Source organism: Nerophis lumbriciformis, linkage group LG16, assembly GCF_033978685.3.
Source record: "Nerophis lumbriciformis linkage group LG16, RoL_Nlum_v2.1, whole genome shotgun sequence".
In the NCBI taxonomy this organism is placed as follows: domain Eukaryota; kingdom Metazoa; phylum Chordata; class Actinopteri; order Syngnathiformes; family Syngnathidae; genus Nerophis; species Nerophis lumbriciformis.
Window position 1 is genome coordinate 39043709 of NC_084563.2, and position 13081 is coordinate 39056789.

The window sequence follows — 13081 nt, forward strand, 5'->3', positions numbered from 1 at the left end:
CATATTTGTAACAGTGTTAAAGTTTTTTATACGGCCACCCTCAGTGTGACCTGTATGGCTATTGATCAAGTATGTCTTGCAGTCACTTGCGTGTGTATGTAGAGGCCGCATACAACATGTGACTGAGCCGGCACGCCGTATGTATAGTGAAAAAGCGGACGCGACGGCAGGTTGTAGAGGACGCTAAAGGCAGTGCCATCACGGCACGCCCTTAATAATGTTGTCCGGGTGAGAAATTCAGGAGATTTTCAGGGAGGGGCACTGAAATTCGGGAATCTCCCGGTTAAATCTGTATAATATATATATACAGATATAATATATTATGTCTATAACATTTATACAATATATACCAATGACCATGTACAATATTACAGTATATGTGACAGCAGCAGCATAAAATAGAGAGTAGATCCAGCAGAAAATAGAAAATAGACATTAAAAACAAAGAAGTAGCTAACATTACATTACACAATTTTAAACCTTTTTTAATCAAACTTGAATTAAATTGATGCAAGTTTTGTAATAAAACAAGTTAATAGAAAAAAAAATGGAAAAAAAAAAATTCAGCGCAAACAACTAATTTGACATAGAGCTGCAAAACTCCCTGACACTACTAGACTGGGACTTGAACCCAATATGACTGCCTTTCAAGAACAACACTAACACTGCGCACCACGGGAGACAGAACAATTTGCCTTTATACTCTTATCAGTGACGGAGCAGTAAGGGGCTAGGAATATGTATGTGGTAAAATTTCATTTGAAGCACCCTGCCATTCATTTATTGACATTTTACATGCGCCACACGGATTGCGGGCATTTTGCTTTGAAGTAGCAATCCACTGAAATTACAAACATTTTCAAAAAAGCTAACAAACAAACTGTAAATGATATTTAGAATAAAAGTACCGCTATTTACGAGTTTTTCAGGATACAAGCTATCTCTCGGATAATTGTTGTGCTTAAGGTTACGAGACTTCCCACCGCTAGTTGGCGTAGCGAATGTCATAAAACCCAGTAAGATCCGCCCAAAACATCTGGTCTTACTCGTTAGCATTATCCTACAGCTAGAGATCAACATAACTTTGTTTTTTAAACCATTGGAAGGAAGGTAAACATAATATCCAAATGGCAGACATGTATCCATGAAAATATGGAGATGCTGCTGGTGGTGTGTTTGATGAAGAAGCACCTGGAAGGAGATACTGCAGAAGTCCACTTTAAACACTGTACATTGTTAGTACATTATTTCATAAAACTATTGTACAAAACCAGTGAAGTTGGCACGTTGTGTAAATCGTAAATAAAAACAGAATACAATGATTTGCAAATCCTTTTCAACCTATATTCAATTGAATAGACTGCAAAGACAAAATACTTAACTTTCAAATTGGAAAACGTTATTTTTTGCAAATATTAGCTGTTTTAGAATTTGATGCCTGCAACATGTTTCAAAAAAGCTGGCACAAGTAGCAAAAAAGACTGAGAAGGTTGAGGAATGCTCATCCAACACTTATTTGGAACATACCACAGGTGAACAGGCTAATTTGGAAGAGGTAGGTGCCAGGATTGGGTATAAAAGCAGCTTCCATGAAATACTCAAGTCATTCACAAACAAGTATAGGGCGAGGGTCACCACTTTGTCAAAAAATGCGTGAGCAAATTTTTTAAGAACAACATTTCTCAATATACTAGATTGGCCTGCCTGTAGTCCAGACCTGTCTCCCATTGAAAATGTGTGGCACAATATGAAGCCTAAAATACCACAACGGAGACCCCGGACTGTTGAACAACTTAAGCTGTACATCAAGCAAGAATGGGAAAGAATTCCACCTGAAAAGCTTAAAAAATTGTTCTCCTCAGTTCCCAAACGTTTACTAAGTGTTGATAACGGAAAGGCCATGTAACACAGTGGTAAAAATGCCACTGTGACAACTTTTTGCAATGGGTTCCATCCATCCATTTTCTACCGCTTGTCGCGGGGGGTGCTGGAGCCTATCTCAGCTGCATTCGGGCGGAAGGCGGGGTACACCCTGGACAAGTCGCCACCTCATCACAGGGCCAACTTGCTGTCATTAAATTCTAAGCTAATTGTAGCTGTTGCTGAGATTTTGCATGCTTTAAATATGTGTCATAAATAAATAAATATTAATAAATAAGTTAATGATGCAGAGTTATAAAATATTATTAGAAAATGTGTGATTGTAAAATCTCCTGAGCAAAATGTAAATGTATTGAGTTAATTGTGTTGCAAGGCGGAACGATTGTTGTGATGTTGCGACCCCACGGACAGTAAATAAGGCAGAACTTGCAAGAGGTGAGGGTGCTTGAGCACGTTGTCTTCAGCTCCTCAAAAGATTTAAGTGTATTCGATTATTTATGCAAAAACTTCAAGCAAGTGATTATTAGAACCTCTTTTCGTTACAAGCAGCCAACGAGGTATTGTATTTTTGTAATTTAATTTCTTTCTGAATGTTTATTGATGTGAAATCAAAGTCTGATGTATTGTACTGTATTTTGTAAGTTCTCACGGCGTGTAGGCGTGTTGGTGTGTTGGCGTGTTGGCGTGGATGGTGTGTACAGCAAGAAGGAGGAGTCAATAAACGCCCGTTTTACAAAAAGGAACTTTCCTGTGTTGCCGTGTACCGAAAGGAGCTACAGTGAGAACTCGACTGCCTTCGCGGGTAGGAGAGACACGGGACCATACGCGCATGCGAGCAACGGAGATAACCTGCCTGTCAATCAAGTCGAGTTTCAGGGCGTGTCCAAAGAGCCCCGCCAAAGCCGAGTGGTGGGAGAAGAGGCGTGCTTCTGGAATTCACAAGGACTCAGGTTTATCACTTTGCAAACGGTGCTTTGTATGAATGAATAGTATTATGTTCACTTGCTGACATTGTTGTACTGAATGTGTTTAACTGGAAATTATTAGTCAAACCGTAAGGCAAAATAGGAAGGCTTTAGGTTTCAACAGGAAGAGTGTGTAGTTTCAGTTTATTCCACCAGGTGTCTCAGGCATTTTATGAGTTAAACCAAGATTTGCATGTGTCTGTTACTTAAGACAGCTATAAGACAGGCATTTTTTGAGTTTGACCAAGATTGGTGAATTTCCTGTTAATTAAGCAAAGTGCATTTTAAATTAATTAAATAGGCCTACTAGTGATTAAAAAAAAAAAAAAATTAAGAAAGGCCTGAATGTTAATAATTAAAAATAGGCCCAAGTAACTTCTTCTTTATTAATAACTGTTTGCACAAGCTTGTAGGAAGCATTTACAACATTAACAAGAAAGTAAACATTATTCACGTTTAAAAAGTAGTCTACATACTTAAAGAACTGTAGGTACCGGTATTTCAAATTATTAGCCTACTACCAAGTTAAATTAAGCCTTTGTTGTGTAAAAACATTGTCAATTGACAATCCTCATATTATTTCGATATGTCTGACACAAACTCAAAGATTACAGAACAGCACACAAACTCATTAGCTCAGCCTGAGGTTAATGCCCAAGCTGCAGAAGGAGAAGACACTGTGCGAAGAAGCGGAAGAACTCGAACCTTGACGGAAAAAGGTAAAGGACTTCAAGAAGAAAAATTGAAAGGCGTACATCGCAGATACAAACTTGCATATGAGAAATGGAAGTATAATGCAAAGGTAGCCAAAGAGTTGATGAGTGATGAAATCTCAGAGGAAGAATTAAACAAGTCGATGGATCATCTACAAGCCACATGTGCAGATGTGAAGGCAGTATATGAGGAATTCCGTCAAATGCAAGCTCCTGATGCAGATGTGCGACGTAAAGTGGATGCATGTGTATCGATGTCTGAATTCATGATTAAAAGAGCACAACAACTCATTGAAGGTGATGCTGCAGTGAATGAAGAACAGTGGCCAGATGTCGGCTCCATTCTAAATTCATCAAGTCCATCATTAAAGTCTCTATACCTTCGTTCGGAACACAACACTCACTTAAGTAACCTTTCAGTCAAGAGAGATGATGCTGTGGCCGAAGCAGCTGCGGCCAAAGAGGTTTTGTCAGTGCTAAAAGAGCAAGACAAGGAAGTCACTGAACTTCAAAGACTGGAGGCTGAAGAGAAGCTACGTGCTGCACAATTTGAGGCTGAATCTCTAGCCAGACAACAGGCAATGCAGAATCAGCTCCGAAAGCTTGAGCGCTTAGAGGAAGTCAAGAAGCTGAATGCAGCTAAGGCCCGAGTCAAGGTGTATGACGAACTAAGTGACAAGTCCGAAGTCATTAGTTTACTACATAACATCAAACAACCTGATAAGGCACAAACCCTCAATGCATCAAGTCCTCCATTCATTCCTCAACAAGCTCAAGAGCCAAGTCATAATCCAAGTCATCCCAACGTTCAATCAGTCCCACAAGTTCCACCAAATTTGCAGGTGCAAAGTCCTGATTTAGCAACTGCTCTCGCTGAAGCCATGAGTGCCAATCGTCTCCCAACACCTGAACCTACAGTATTCACGGGAGATCCTATAAAATACAACGACTGGAAATTGTCATTTCAGATATTGATTGACAGAAAAGGTATTCCAAAAAATGAAAAACTCTACTACTTGAGAAAGTATCTAAATGGTGCTGCAAGGAAGACTGTTGAAGGACTCTTCCTGATCGGCACAGAGGGAGCATATGACACTGCATGGAAGCTGCTAGAGAAGCGCTTTGGAGACCCTTACGTAATTGGGAAGTCCTTCAGAGATAAGCTGCATGCGTGGCCAAGAGTAAGCTCCAAAGATGGATGCGAACTGAGAGAATTTGCAGATTTTCTCCAGAGCTGTGAGGCTGCAATACCTCATATCAAGACATTAGAGATTCTCAATGACTGCACTGAAAGTCAGAAGATCTTGACAAAGCTCCCAGACTGGCTTGTGTCCAGATGGAACCGTAAAGCAATGGAAACCAGACAAGCGAAAGCTGAATATCCTTCTTTCAAAGAGTTGGTGAACTTCTTATCAAATGAAGCTGATCTGGCATGTGACCCCATATCCTCTGTACAAGCACTCAAGAGTATACAGAATGAGAAACCAAGACAGACAAGAACTGAAACCATAAAGGCAAAAACGTTGTCAACAAATACAACACAGAACACTGTCTCTTGTGTCTTCTGCAAGAAGTTTGGACACCAGCTGGAGAAGTGTAGAAAGTTTGCTGAAATGACAATCCTGGATCGCATCAAGTTTGTACAAGAAGAAAAACTTTGCTTTGGTTGTCTAAAGACTGGTCACCACTCTAGAAACTGTGAGGACAAAAGTAAGTGTGATACCTGTCGAAGAAGACATCCAACATGCTTGCATGATGACAACTTTCAGAAAGGTTCTTCATCAAAGAAAGTGGAGAGTGATTCAAATAAAGCACGAGGAACGGAGCAAATCCCTGCAACTGCAACAGCAACTACCAATAGAGTTGCCCAAGGCAATCAAGGCTCACATACATCCTCAATAGTACCAGTCTGGGTCTCTTCCTCAAAACAGCCTGAGCATGAGATCTTAACATATGCGTTGCTGGATACGCAGAGTGACACAACATTCATCCTGGACCAAGTTGCTCAAGAGCTCAACACAAAGAAGGAGAATGTCTGTCTACGGCTTTCCACAATGTCATCAGTCTCTACAGTCATACCCTGTCAAAAATTGTCTAACCTCCAAGTGAGAGGATATGACTTAGAAAAAATGATCTCATTACCACCTCTCTTCTCACGTGAGTTCATTCCTGCTGAGAGGTCTCACATTCCCACTACAGAGACAGCCCAAAAATGGCCTCATCTTGAACCATTGGTCCACAAGATTCCTCCACAATTGGAGTGCCAAGTCGGCCTACTAATAGGCTATAACTGCCATCAAGCTCTTCTTCCCAGAGAAATTCTATGCGGAGAAGAAGGCCATCCATATGGTCAGCGAACCGACCTTGGATGGAGCATTGTTGGCTGTTCCAAGCCAGCAACTAAGTTTGAAGACGCAATTGGTGTGAGCCATAGGGTCATTGTACGACAAGTGACTCCTGCCGCACAACCTCTAAGTCAACTTAAAGATGAAGAGCACTTTGTCTGCAGAAATCAGATCAAAGAGCCAAGTCCTTCAGAAATCATTAAGATGCTCGAAATGGATTTTACAGACCACTCAACAGACAACAATCCAGTCTCTCAAAAAGATCTTCTCTTCATGTCACGAGTGAAAGAGGGGATAAGACAGAAAAAAGATGGACACTATGAGCTACCACTACAGTTCAAGAAAGACAACCCAGCAGACCTTGCGTCTAAAGAAGCCAGTGCAGCCCAATTGAAGGACTCATGTTGGTTGAAGGGACCAGACTTCCTTTGGCAACCAAATCTGTCAGTCAAACATATAATAGTAAAAGTGGATGACCCTGACCCAGAACTGCGGAAAGCTCATGTTCATACCGTCAAAGCCGAAAACACAAACCCATTGATCAGCCGTCATAGCAAGTTCTCAGCTTGGTCCAGAGCTGTGAAAGCTGTCGCCAGACTGAAGAAATGCGTCAGGAGACGTAGTGGAGGTCAAGTATGGACAGACCAAACTACAAATCTTAAAGAAAGACGTAAAGCAGAGTTCTTCATCATCAAGCTCACACAAGAGGAAGCCTTTGCTGATGACATAAAGAAAATCAAATGCAATAGAGCTGAAAAACTCGGCAAACGCAACAAGCTCTACCGGCTCAACGCTTACCTTGATGCAAACAATATACTCAGGGTGGGAGGACGGTTGTCGCAGTCAGCCCTTCATCATGACGTGAAGCACCCTGCAATATTGCCAAGGAAATCACACGTGTCAGACCTGATTGTGAAATATCACCATGAGCGTGTAGACCACCAAGGAAGAGGGATGACAATGAATGAGATACGCGCAAATGGAATATGGATTCTTGGATGCGGAAGTATTGTCTCCTCACACATTTATAAGTGCGTCCCATGCAGAAGGTACAGGAGAACCACAGAAGTCCAACAAATGGCAGATCTCCCAAAAGAAAGAACTCTGACAAGTCCTCCATTTACCTACTGCGGACTTGACTGTTTTGGTCCATTCCTTGTAAAGGAAGGAAGAAAAGAACTTAAAAGATATGGGTTGATCTTCACCTGCTTATGCTCTAGAGCAGTGCATATAGAGACCCTAGACGACATGACCACCGATGCGTTCATAAACGCTCTCAGAACATTCATCGCCATCAGAGGCCCCGTGCGACAATTGAGGTGTGATCAGGGAACAAATTTTATGGGCGCTAGAAGAGAATTTGCAGAGCTACTCAAGGGCATGGATCAAGAGCGCCAAAGAGCAGTTGGTTGTGAGTTCATTGTGAACATCCCATCAGCAAGTCATATGGGTGGAGTCTGGGAGCGTCAAATTCGGACGATTAGAAGCATCCTGACGACCATGCTTGACAAGTGGGCAAACAGACTCGACACCACAAGCTTGAAGACGCTCATGTATGAAACAATGGCCATTATCAACAGCCGACCTTTGAGTGTTGAGCATCTTCACGATCCAACAGCTCCAGAGCCTCTTACACCAAACCATATTCTCACCATGAAATCTGCAGTAATACTGCCACCTCCAGGCCAGTTCTTTAAAGAGGATTTGTATCTGCACAAGAGATGGAAAAAGGTGCAGTTCTTGGCGAATGAATTCTGGCAAAGATGGAAGCGAGAATATCTGCTGAACCAACAACAGCGGCAAAAATGGCACAGCCCATCAAGGAACTCACAAGTGAATGACATTGTGATTTTAAAGGACGAGTGTACCCCAAGAAATGAATGGAAGCTCGCAAGAGTAGTCGAAGCTCAGCCTGGAAGAGACGGCATGGTGCGCAAGCTGAAACTAGTGCTCAGTGAGACTTCTGTTGACAAGGGCAAACCTCATACGCGACTGATTAATCTAGAAAGACCTATTCATAAAATAGTCACATTAGTAGAAGCCAATTAAGACGCACACACATACAGATGATTGAAACTGGTTTTGATAAAAATGGAAAATCCCACATTTCAGGTCAATGAGTGATTTGGTGGGAGTGTAGCTGTTGCTGAGATTTTGCATGCTTTAAATATGTGTCATAAATAAATAAATATTAATAAATAAGTTAATGATGCAGAGTTATAAAATATTATTAGAAAATGTGTGATTGTAAAATCTCCTGAGCAAAATGTAAATGTATTGAGTTAATTGTGTTGCAAGGCGGAACGATTGTTGTGATGTTGCGACCCCACGGACAGTAAATAAGGCAGAACTTGCAAGAGGTGAGGGTGCTTGAGCACGTTGTCTTCAGCTCCTCAAAAGATTTAAGTGTATTCGATTATTTATGCAAAAACTTCAAGCAAGTGATTATTAGAACCTCTTTTCGTTACAAGCAGCCAACGAGGTATTGTATTTTTGTAATTTAATTTCTTTCTGAATGTTTATTGATGTGAAATCAAAGTCTGATGTATTGTACTGTATTTTGTAAGTTCTCACGGCGTGTTGGCGTGTTGGCGTGTTGGCGTGTTGGCGTGGATGGTGTGTACAGCAAGAAGGAGGAGTCAATAAACGCCCGTTTTACAAAAAGGAACTTTCCTGTGTTGCCGTGTACCGAAAGGAGCTACACTAATGATTATTTGGAAAAAAAAATTTTGTTTCTCAGTTCGAGCATTAAATATCTTGTCTTAAGAATCTGCAAATCATTGTATTGTTTTTTATTTACAAATTACACAATGTGCCAACTTCACTGGTTTTGGGTTTTGTAGTTGTTTGTACAAACCCTGTTTCCAAATGAGTTGGGAAATTGTGTTAGATGTAAATATAAACGGAATACAATGATTTGCAAATCATTTTCATCCCATATTCAGTTGAATATGCTACAAAGACAACATATTTGATGTTCAAACTGATAAACAATTTTTTTTTTAGCAAATAATCATTAACTTTGGAATTTGATGCCAGCAACACGTGACAAAGTAGTTGGGGAAAGGGCATGTTCACCACTGTGTTACATGGCTTTTCCTTTTAACAACACTCTGTAAACGTTTGGGAACTGAGGAGACACAAGTAACACAATTTCCCAACTCATATGGAAATGGGGTTTGTACTAAATTATATTGTATTGTGTTTTATTCAGTGTTTCCTATCTAAAAGTATTTTTATTTTTTTGTTAAATGTTAAAATTGTGATGTTTTGGGAGGGCTGAGCATAAATTGATTTCAAGTCATTTCAACGGGCAGGGCTTTTTCACAATACAAGTTTTTTTTATGGTACGAGGCACCAAAAAAAAACATCTTCACATGTTTACGTGGGTTTGTTGACAAAACGTGTCATTTTTTATTTATTTTTTGCCCCTCGGTGGGAACAGTACAGTACACCTACAGTATGTGAAAAGGGGGTAGCAGGGCAGCTCGGAGGTGGTTATTAGTAGCACAGTGAATATTTGGCAACCACACAATTCAATTTGATTCTTGGAGGTAACGATTTGATTCTCGATTCAAAATCTATACTTTTTAATAACATTGGGTGCCAGTTCTATGATTAACTGCATCCATCCATCCATCCATTTTCTATTGCTTGTCCCTTTTTGGGGTCGTGGGGGGTGCTGGAGCCTTACTCAGCTGCATTCGGGCGGAAGGCGGGCTACGCCCTGGACAAGTCGCCATCTGCAGTCCACCATTAAATAAAATAGCTCTGACAAATTTCTATATTACTTAAAAGAAATCTGGCTTTGTTTAATATCAATCAATCAATCAATGTTTATTTGATTGATTGATTGATTGATATAAATAAACATTGATTGATTGATTATTTATATAGCCCTAAATCACAAGTGTCTCAAAGGGCTGCAAAAGCCACAACGACATCCTTGGTACAGAGCCCACATAAGGGCAAGGAAAAACTCACCCCAGTGGGACGTCGATGTAAATGACTATGAGAAACCTTGGAGAGGACCGCATATGTGGTCTCCCCTCTAGGGGAGACCGAAAAGCAATGGATGTCGAGTGGGTCTGACATAATATTGTGAAAGTCCAGTCCATAGTGGATCTAACATATCAGCGACAGTCCAGTCCATAGTGGATCCAACATAATAGTGAGAGTCCAGTCCATAGTGGGGCCAGCAGGAAACCATCCCGAGCGGAGACGGGTCAGCAACGCAGAGATGTTCCCAACCGATGCACAGGCGAGCGGTCCTCCCCGGGTCCCGACTCTGGACAGCCAGCACTTCATCCATGGCCACCGGACCTGTGTCCCCCCCTTCCACAAGGGAGAGGGGGGCAGAGCAGAAAAGAAACGGCAGATCAACTGGTCTAAAAAGGGGGTTTATTTAAAAGCTAGAGTATACAAATGAGTTTTAAAATTATACCCAAACATTTACTTAAGTGGCTGGACAGGACAGATATTGGGGAGGGGAAAAGACAACAAAAAACTTTTTTTTAATCGATTAAAAATCGTTACAAATAGGAATCGCCATTCATTCAAAAATCTTTTTTTTTTGACACCCCTAATTATTCGGCTCAAACCCTGGCTGCTTTTTTAACATCCATCCATCCATTTTCTACCGCTTGTCCCTTTCGGGGTCGCGGGGGCCCGCTAGGGCCTATCAGCTGCATTCGGGTCGGAAGGCGGGGTACACCCTGGACAAGTCGCCACCTCATCGCAGGGCCAACACAGATAGACAGACAACATTCACACTCTAGGGACCATTTAGTGTTACATCTGAATTGTAATTTTGAAGAAATAAAACGCATCATTTGTTGTAACGTGCAGTACCAGAGCTTGGTACTGTGTATCCAGCCTGGGTTGTCTTACTCCCTTCCTTTGGACCGCCTGGCCATGCCCACTACACCTTTAAATGGGCGCCACTTCCTGTGACACTCTTCCAGTAGAGTCTGCATTTTTTTTCTCCTCCTGGACTGAATATGCACATCATCACAAAGTGAGAAGTTTCCATGTTTTGGGCAAGTATTATGTTGTGTTCATTGTAATAACCTCATTTCTTGACAATGTGCTGATTTCTTGGATGGTTCAATGAGTACAAATGGCTTCTACATGCGTCTTTTCAAGTTGTGAAAGGACACATACAACGTGACTTCAAGTCTGTGCATGTTTGATCATTCTGCTGGTTCTGTACTTCATTAATTTTGAATGTGTTTCATACCGAAAACAAGGAATTTTATTTGGAGTCACAAAATTGAAGGGACCCGGTTGGTTCTGGTGATTCTCCCTCTGGTGTTCGGTTTGGCGGTTATGTTTTGTCATATTTTACTGGCAAAGAGCGCTGCAGTGTAACATTTGCACAGACCGTTATTAAACAGTGTTAGTGACTCGTGGTGTCACTAACACATAGCTCGTCTTTCATTTTTTTCTTTCTTGCAGCCCACAGGAATGTGTTTTTTTTTCTAGCAGTAAATCTGGTGTCTTTGAAGTTTCTTACTCACAGTTTTTGGTTGGGGCGGGGGATGTGGTTGGGGGCGTGGTTAGGAGGGGAGGAGTATATTTACAGCTAGAATTCACTAAGTCAAGTATTTCATATATATATATACTGTACATATATATATATATAAGAAATACTTGACTTTCAGTGAGTTCTAGCTATATATATATATTTATATATTTATTTTATATATATACAGGTAAAAGCCAGTAAATTAGAATATTTTGAAAAACTTGATTTATTTCAGTAATTGCATTCAAAAGGTGTAACTTGTACATTATATTTATTCATTGCACACAGACTGATGCATTCAAATGTTTATTTCATTTAATTTTGATGATTTGAAGTGGCAACAAATGAAAATCCTAAATTCCGTGTGTCACAAAATTAGAATATTACTTAAGGCTAATACAAAAAAGGGATTTTTAGAAATGTTGGCCAACTGAAAAGTATGAAAATGAAAAATATGAGCATGTACAATACTCAATACTTGGTTGGAGCTCCTTTTGCCTCAATTACTGCGTTAATGCGGCGTGGCATGGAGTCGATGAGTTTCTGGCACTGCTCAGGTGTTATGAGAGCCCAGGTTGCTCTGATAGTGGCCTTCAACTCTTCTGCGTTTTTGGGTCTGGCATTCTGCATCTTCCTTTTCACAATACCCCACAGATTTTCTATGGGGCTAAGGTCAGGGGAGTTGGCGGGCCAATTTAGAACAGAAATACCATTGTCCGTAAACCAGGCACGGGTAGATTTTGCGCTGTGTGCAGGCGCCAAGTCCTGTTGGAACTTGAAATCTCCATCTCCATAGAGCAGGTCAGCAGCAGGAAGCATGAAGTGCTCTAAAACTTGCTGGTAGACGGCTGCGTTGACCCTGGATCTCAGGAAACAGAGTGGACCGACACCAGCAGATGACATGGCACCCCAAACCATCACTGATGGTGGAAACTTTACACTAGACTTCAGGCAACGTGGATCCTGTGCCTCTCCTGTCTTCCTCCTGACTCTGGGACCTCGATTTCCAAAGGAAATGCAAAATTTGCTTTCGTCAGAAAACATGACTTTGGACCACTCAGCAGCAGTCCAGCTGGTGTCGGTCCACTCTGTTTCCTGAGATCCAGGGTCAACGCAGCCGTCTACCAGCAAGTTTTAGAGCACTTCATGCTTCCTGCTGCTGACCTGCTCTATGGAGATGGAGATTTCAAGTTCCAACAGTACTTGGCGCCTGCACACAGCGCAAAATCTACCTGTGCCTGGTTTACGGACCATGGTATTTCTGTTCTAAATTGGCCCGCCAACTCCCCTGACCTTAGCCCCATAGAAAATCTGTGGGGTATTGTGAAAAGGAAGATGCAGAATGCCAGACCCAAAAACGCAGAAGAGTTGAAGGCCACTATCAGAGCAACCTGGGCTCTCATAACACCTGAGCAGTGCCAGAAACTCATCGACTCCATGCCACGCCGCATTAACGCAGTAATTGAGGCAAAAGGAGCTCCAACCAAGTATTGAGTATTGTACATGCTCATATTTTTCATTTTCATACTTTTCAGTTGGCCAACATTTCTAAAAATCCCTTTTTTGTATTAGCCTTAAGTAATATTCTAATTTTGTGACACACGGAATTTAGGATTTTCATTTGTTGCCACTTCAAATCATCAAAATTAA